We start from the raw sequence: 7,974 nt of genomic DNA, 5'->3' as shown, positions 1-7,974 counted from the left end.
TGGGCCACTGGAGGCTTTGTCCTGCTGACCGCCAAGAAGTAGGGCACGGTGAGTTGGTAGAGGACGACACCGTAGCCAAGCGAGGCGCTCAGCAGCCGCACCAGGCAACGGCCGTCGGGCGAGAAGAAGCCCAGGGCGTCAGGGTTGTCCAGCATCAACGGCGCCGCGTGCTGACCGCGCGCCCGAAGAGCGTTACTCAGACTTCTCTTGAGCGACCCGGCCGCCCAGGCCACCAGGACCAGGGTCCACACGTTGTGCAAAACCTGGGACAAGAAGGGTTGGGATCTTTGCCGCCAACGTTCGTCATTGCCACACTCTGAAACCAGTGCCACAGGGTAAAGTTCAATGTCAGTTTCGTCGCATGACTCTGATCGACCAACCAGCGCGAGCCACTCCTGGCGCAGCTCGAGGCACGAGCGACACTCGTAGTCGGGAGGCATTCAAAACGCTGAAAATCGAAATGTTGATTTCTCAGAATGCCGAAGTTTAAAACACCGAAAATTCAATACCCCGAAATTTCAAAAAGCCGAAATTTCAAATAGCCGAAAAGTCAAAACACCGGAACATCAAAATGTCGAAACATCAAAATGCTGGTATTACGCTGGTATCACCTAGCTATAACAGGAGATACATTTTCTTGGCAATGTAATCAAAGTTAGGGGAAAGGTTGCGGCCGCCGATGCGCACGCGCTTTCGTTCTATTTTCTAATAGCCATGAAATGTTAGCCCTGAATATAGAGCCCTTTGAATAATTCAAGCTTTAAGAAAAGGAAAACTATTTTCTGCATATCTTGTCGCTAACCGGAGCAATTCTTTCTTTGCATTTCAGACGGATAAGTTGTGTGCAATTCTACGAAGATAGCTTAGAACGTCGACAATGTCCCGGTTTCCCAGAGCAGCTGCCAAAAGATTTTCGCGCACCTCTTGCTTCTTGCTTAGTGGACGGCGGGGTTGTCTACTGATCGCTCCCTCGATGTCGTCTTCGACTGTAGCTTGCTTCCTTTTCATGGTGGTGATGAGCTTGAAGACGCTTACGTGGTGCCCGCCAACCAATGTCTCCCATCGTCGGTGCCATGCCTCAATGGAGCTAATGCCTCTTGGAAACCCGTTCTCAGAGTGCGCAAGCACATTCCAGAGGGATGGCGAGAATACCGGTGGACCTCGTTAGATAACGCTGGAGTTACTTCTAACGATACGGCCAACACGGCGGCGTGATTTCCCAAGCAGGTAGTTGTCCCAATACCATCACGGAAGAACAGACGCTTCTTGCGGGAAGGGTGGTTTCAAGGATGCATAGGCGTCTCGCACTTCTTTGGTGGGCAAGAACGAAAGGGCAGCAAGCTGCCACATCTTGATGGCGACGCCATCCCCCCATCTACATTATTTTGGTAAAGAACTGACACTCCTAGGTGCTGCACCCTCCTCCATACTGATTGGCACAAGTGGACCAGACAAGCATGCACATCCGATGACAGGAGCAACGACCGAATAGCGTTGATTGCTGCCAATTCAAAGTTTGTACTCACGGCTTTGGAATGTAGTGCAAAACCAAGATCTGCGGCGAAGTTTAACACTTCTTCGAAGTGCCTCGTTTGTCATCTGGGTTCGTCGAGTCATGAAGCAGTAAACCAAAGGGAACATATGGCCATGAAGATAACCGTGAATTGTGTATTATCGAAGAGCGGCGAATAAATGTTCCCCACCATGAGCTACATCGGAGTGTCATTCAATTTCTTCCAAGTTTTCGTCTGTGAAAAAAAATAAAGAACCGAGCTCCATCTGCGCTGGTGCAGTCGCACTACAGTAACTCCCGGTTGTTTGAACCGGGAGTTACTGTTGTTTTGAACTCGCCCTCGATGATGAGCGCCTGCGCAATAGACGGCTCGCGTGGGCACTCCGCTTTTCTCTTTCTTCTCAGTCTGGCGCAAGGCTTCATTGCTTGGAAGGTGTTGCTTAGAAGACGCTGCTACATCTGCCGTGACTTGCTGCAAAATGTTCACGGCTGCCTCACGCGAGCCCGCCGCCAGAGCTTTGATCTGTTCTTGCGTAGAAAGAACAGTAACCTGCGGATATCTGGAGCACGACTTGTGTGGGTCACTCTCTTCGAGATGATCTTGTGAATACCTTCAACAGGAAGGTCGGTAATCAGTCTAGCGCCGAATTCGCCTTGCTTTTCGCACCTCCAATAGTGTTCAGAACCCACTTTCTTTTCAAGTACGTTAACATAACTGTCTTTGCAACTAAGTTTCTCTTTTCTCTTCTGAGCACAAAACTATGTCTTCGTTCATGTCCCTCCGAATCAGTGAAATGATTACTGCCGCACATTGCCGCTTCTCTCGTACTCTCAACACTGGGCAGCGCTGCTTTTTCCGCTGACCAATAAGAGCTGTATTGTCCGACTGCTATGCTTAGGTTTACAACAAATAGCAAAATACGAAATTTTACATCTGCTTAATCTACATCGATACTGGTTTCTTTGTAAAACGATCTAAAAAGGCTCGTGTCAATGGAAAGTGCTTTGACGTAAAACGAACAAAGTGGAAGTGATAAAGCGCGTCGTTTGTTTTTTGCCTTTTGTAGTTTTCGGCCTTATAATTTTTCGACATTTTGATTTTTCAGGATTTCAATTTTTCGGGCTCTCTGACGTTCGACCGTTTTATAAATCGGCCTCTCGATTTTCGGCTTTTTTTAGGGACGCCTCGTAGTCAGGATTACAAGCTCACGCGCGTTTCACGTCCAGCGAATTTGCTCCTAGAGCGGTGCGATGTCCGCCACCGCGGCGCTGCGGCCAGCCTCAGCGTGAGAGCGGCGCGATTCCAGAATACTTAAAAACGAAAGAATCAAAACATAAAAGACGTATACACGAACGACCACACTCTGTCAAATAGCAAGTTGCTATTTGAGGAACGTCTTTTACGTCTTTTACGTTTTTATTTTTTCGTTTTTAAGTATTCATTATAACAACGCGCTCGAATTAGCTTATACTAGATTCCAGAAGGTCAGAAATCTTTCGCGACAGCAGAGCGGCAGCATCCGCGATGGCCATTCATAGCACGGCGGAGAACCACGTGCCAGGAGGAGAAGCATGACGGGAAAGCTTGCGCAGGATTCCGCATTTTCACGTTTTTCAAGCAGACGACACGCAGAGAAAATACGCAAGCGCTGGTTTTCGGTTTCCTTTTTTTTTCATTTTCATTGGTGGGTTTAGCTTCTTTGCTTCAGCGGTCGCGTCGGAACTTTTCGGGAGATTGAGGAGGGGGATTGTTCTCCCCTTCATCCGAATATTTTGCGAGGAATGCCTGCAATGTTCGGGCATATCCTTCTGGGGCCGATTGCCCCCCCCCCCCCCCCTCCCCCAACTCTTCCTACCCCCCCCCCCCCCCTCCCACTGTACCGACACTGTTGTCCTTGCAACTGTGCTTGCCAAGTTGACGTCCCCATTTCCTCTTCCCTTCAGACACCTCCCCATGTTGGTGTGGTGTCTGAAGGGCCCGAATGGGACGACTGCACACAGGCGCGGCTGACACGAGACTAATCGGTTTAACCTTTAGTAAAGAAGAGGAAGTAGAAAGGGAAAAGGAGAGAAGAAGAAGTGACCGTTTAAGATGGTTAAGTTGTTTAGGAAAGTAAAATTAAAGAAGAAACCGAAACATAAGGCTTTCAGATTGTTATTCGAGACCGCTAAAACTCATTGTGCGCGTCCACTTGCTGCAAGTGGCGTTAAACGTCGCAGTGAAAAAAAAAAAAAAAAAAAAAAAAAACGTTTATGGACAACACATGTGAAGTGAGACCATGCAATTTGTGCTGCGCAATCACTACATGTGAAACAGGTATGATTCGTCGATCACTTAAAGGGACCATGAAGCGATTTTCAAGAGAAGTTTACAGACTGCGTATCGTTCAGGGGATCAAAAAGATACTAGCCCGCGAAATTAGGAAAGCTATATACTAAATTTTGGCAAATAAGAGAGGTCTCTTTTTTACACTCTCTCCCTCGAATGCTCGCAACGAAGCTGAGTGTATGAATGGGTGGAATATTAAACGAGTTGCAGCGAAACGTCCTGTAATGGGCGGTAGCTTGCGCCAACTAGAAAAGTAACCTCAACATCCACAGTGTCAAAGTATTTTTTTTTCCTTTTTTCTGAGCATTTCAGTTGAATTTAACTTCCGTATTGAATACGAGTGATGTGTCACTCAAACTGTGCTCGCGAACGATGAAATCGTCGATGAATGCTCTCAAGGGAAATGACCGAGCTTAACACCCGGTTGCATAAGCCGCAGCGTCAACAAGAGCACGACGGGGTGCGGGCAAAAAAAAAAAAAAAGTGCATTTTCTGTAATGCACTTATGGTTTTGTAGGGCACTCCCGGCACAAACAATCTCCCGGGCGATGGCCATCACAGTACAGCCTATGTAGGCGCACCTACAAAGGAATGAATTATTAGAAATGTATGTAATATAAATAACGGAAAGAACACCAGACACAAGGACGGTCAAAATCGTTTCATTATTCTTTCAAGTGATCGACGAATCAGCTTATAATCCTGACTACGAGTGTCGCTCGTACCTCCCTTTGCGCCAGGAGTGGCGCGCGCTGATTGGCCGATCAAATAATCTCAGGGGATGAAACTGACAATGTTTTGTGTTCTTCCTAATATGTATATCATCCTTTACCAGCACGCTCTCTATTCCAAGTATGAATTTAAATTGCTTCGCTTCTAGCGTTTTGTGTTCGCAGCCGAAATGTGAACCTATACCATTTAGTACTGAGTAAACGCACCTCCTTCGCTGCCTGCGTTGAACTGCTACAGCTTTCGTCGGGCGAGTTCTTGTTTTTCCGCGTCCCGCCGTACGGAACAGGGCCCGTACTTTCACAATACCGAAACATTTTAAGCTGCACTTCACTCATCTGCGCCCTATCCATAGCCATGGCGTTGATCGCACAAGCGTCGCGGACCAACGAGTCCTACGAAGCAATCGGCGTTCCAAATAATTTAATGGTCCTTTTAATGGCAGTAGATGAGACTGACATTAAATTCTACCGTGTGGCAGGGTTTCTAGAAATATGGAGTGTTCACGTTCCCGCAAAACACTTGGGAGAACCAATCGCTGCAATCTAGTGAGGCGGCTCGGCGAATGACGAAACCAATAAAGCGTTTAGACCTTAAAAAACAAAATTGTGCGGTGACACCTTATGATGAAACCTCATGCTCAGTGTCACAGCGCAGACTCTTTTTTAGATCAACAGCGAAGACATCCATTACTGTCTCCGCTATGCTACCGGAAGTTAGCCAGCTTAATGGGGCTGACCAACTTCCCGCAGTCTAAACATGCACGAAACACACTTTTAGGAAACAACGTTCTGCGTTGACTGTGGCACCCGACAGTTATAGTTACATCACCTTTCATGCGTCTTCGACTGGTGTGTTTTAGCGTCCTATTCCTCCCATGCATAAAAAGTGGTCCGAACTGGCAACAAATAACAAAGCTGGGGTGTCATGTTGTCGGATTCGCGATCCTGACGATTGGGACTAGAATTCCCGACAAAAAGTATGAATGAACGTGGTGGCGCCCTCGTCGCAGCGTCCCAAACCCTGACTGTAGGAGCTTCCGTGGGCTGTCAAGGTAGAGAGCGACCTGCAGCAGAACAGGCGCCTGCCACGTTCACCACCACCGCTGTAACACCACCAGGATCGGGGTCGGCGACAATACGGCACATTTATGACGCCATCGGGTGAAAATCGGAGGACCACTTTTTAGAATGCGGTAAACACAGCAATCGGAGACACGCTCCACGAACCTTAGTAGTTCATAATTCACGGAAAAAGGTTAGCCAAGTCGACAGCTACAAAAAAAAAAAAAAAAAGAACTTTTCGGAATTTAAAGCTCCTTCAGAACCCACCTGGAAGAGGTAGTAGATCAGGAGAGGCCACAGGCCCCTGGAGAGCATACCGACGGAGATCATGCACTGTCGAAGCGCGATCGTCACCCCCACGGCGGAGTTGCAGCCCCACAGGAGCAGCGGGACGGCGAAGTGTCTGGCCAACCTCCTGCGACGTCTCAGCACGGACGACAGGGAACAGCGTGGTTGGCTGAGGAGCTCTGCTCGCAGCGCGGCCAGACCCAGCGCGTAGCGGAGAGACACCCAGGAGATCAGGGCGTTGGCCGCCATGAATCTATATGGTTGGGAAGGATTGCATGGTTTCAGCAAAAATCGAGCTTTAGAATGGGGGCCTCTAACGTATCGGGTCCCCCAAGGAGACTGGGGGGCTTCACACTGCGCATATGCAGAACTTCTGCGCTTGCGCAGTGCGACGGCCCAAGTTGCTTGGGGGACCCAAGGAGTTGGGTCCCTCTGTTCTAAAACTGTCTAATGGTGAAACAAAACGGCCGATTTGGAGGTTGCATAACGTACGAAATCTAGTCAATGAGATCATGAGAAACGCAGGGCATGATCCTGTTTTTGGATTCGTTCTTCGGTGTTCTTATCGGTTAAAGAGGCCATGAAACGAATTTTGGGCTGGGATAAATGATTTTAAATTGGGACTTTACTAATCGCATATTGTTTAGTTGGCCAAAAGAAAGAGGGTAGAAAGTCAACGACCAGGTTTTCGGTACGAACATTTGAATATATAGCGGACTATTTTGTACCTTCTTTTTTTCGAAATCTCTCGGCATTTTCGCTATGATACATCCGCGGTTCCCAAAGCGCCTCAGCGGTGCCAACCTGACGTCAGCCAAGCCCAGCTCACGCATTGGACACTAGAACTGCGTCACTCGGACGTATGCGCTCGTCAACAATAAATCCGTCAACGAATATTCGAATTTGCGTTCGTGGCCAATGAGTGCCCTGACCGAACTTATCGTCACTGTGGAACGACAAGTTCTATGGTGTGCATAAAAAGCACGGTGGAAGCTATAGTCAGTTGCAAGTTAAGAAAAAACCGGAAATGCCTCCCAGAGGAAAATGTAATCCTACGCCGAGAAACGCCAGCCAATCGTTTTCATGACGTCACGATTCCGTGGACCAATCGCGATCCTTTTGAAAAAAAAAAAAAAAAAAAGCTCAACATGGCTGCTGGCCTTAGCAACGCGACGCTAGTTTCTCGTGACAATCATTCTGCTTTTTTGCACCGTGTTTTACGTGCCCGAGGTTACGCCACGAAATCTTAATGGTATCGGCTTGCGTTTGCAGCAGTTTTTGCGCGACAACGTGAGAATCCAGCGACGCTATCGCCAACGAAAATTTCGAAGCGGGCGCGAGGCTTAGTACTGCTGAGAGGTGAGAAGCTACGCCGGACGTCGGCGTAGGTAGACTGCCTGGTGAAGAAAACCAAGAAACTTAACCTGTCTAGCAGGACGAAACATAGAGTCACTGGGGTTCAGGCGAACACCAGCTTCGGAAAGCTGGTCAAGAAAAATGTCTAGTTGGGCCTTAAGAAAAACTGGGTCTGGATGAGCAAATAAAAAATTGTCGAGGTGAGCCCACGCCCATAGGCCGCGTGCCCGCGCTTCACGAGCGAGGGCGGTTGCAAAGGCCTGCATAAAAAATGGGGCTGGCCTTATGCCAAAAGGTAAAACCGTCTGCTTCGTTGGATTTCTGTCGCCTCTGCCCCACGTTGCTACTCAACATAGTACCGGCACCGCTGCTTCAATTCGCTGTGGTTTCCGCGGGGTGAGCTGAAATTGCCGTGCTTATCAGTCGCAGGTGCTTCGCTTTCCCTCAATCGAAGGCGCTGGAAGACGGTATGTTAGACAGTATCTTGGACAGAAAATAAATTGGGAAGACGGTACATTGGACATGACTTCATTTCTTGACTAAACAGCTATTTCGTTGACAAAAACGTATTCTAACTCTTTTAAATGTCCTGAATGAATTAAATAAATATTGTAGTAGTTTAAGACACGTTTCCTGGAGGAAGAAAAAGCAACGTTGCTAGCGAACTACTTTCTCGACGGCGGAGGCACTTCAGA

This window comes from Ixodes scapularis, unplaced genomic scaffold (genome assembly GCF_016920785.2).
Source record: "Ixodes scapularis isolate PalLabHiFi unplaced genomic scaffold, ASM1692078v2 PGA_scaffold4__175_contigs__length_147842914, whole genome shotgun sequence".
Classification (NCBI taxonomy): domain Eukaryota; kingdom Metazoa; phylum Arthropoda; class Arachnida; order Ixodida; family Ixodidae; genus Ixodes; species Ixodes scapularis.
Note: the sequence above shows the minus strand (reverse complement) of the source record.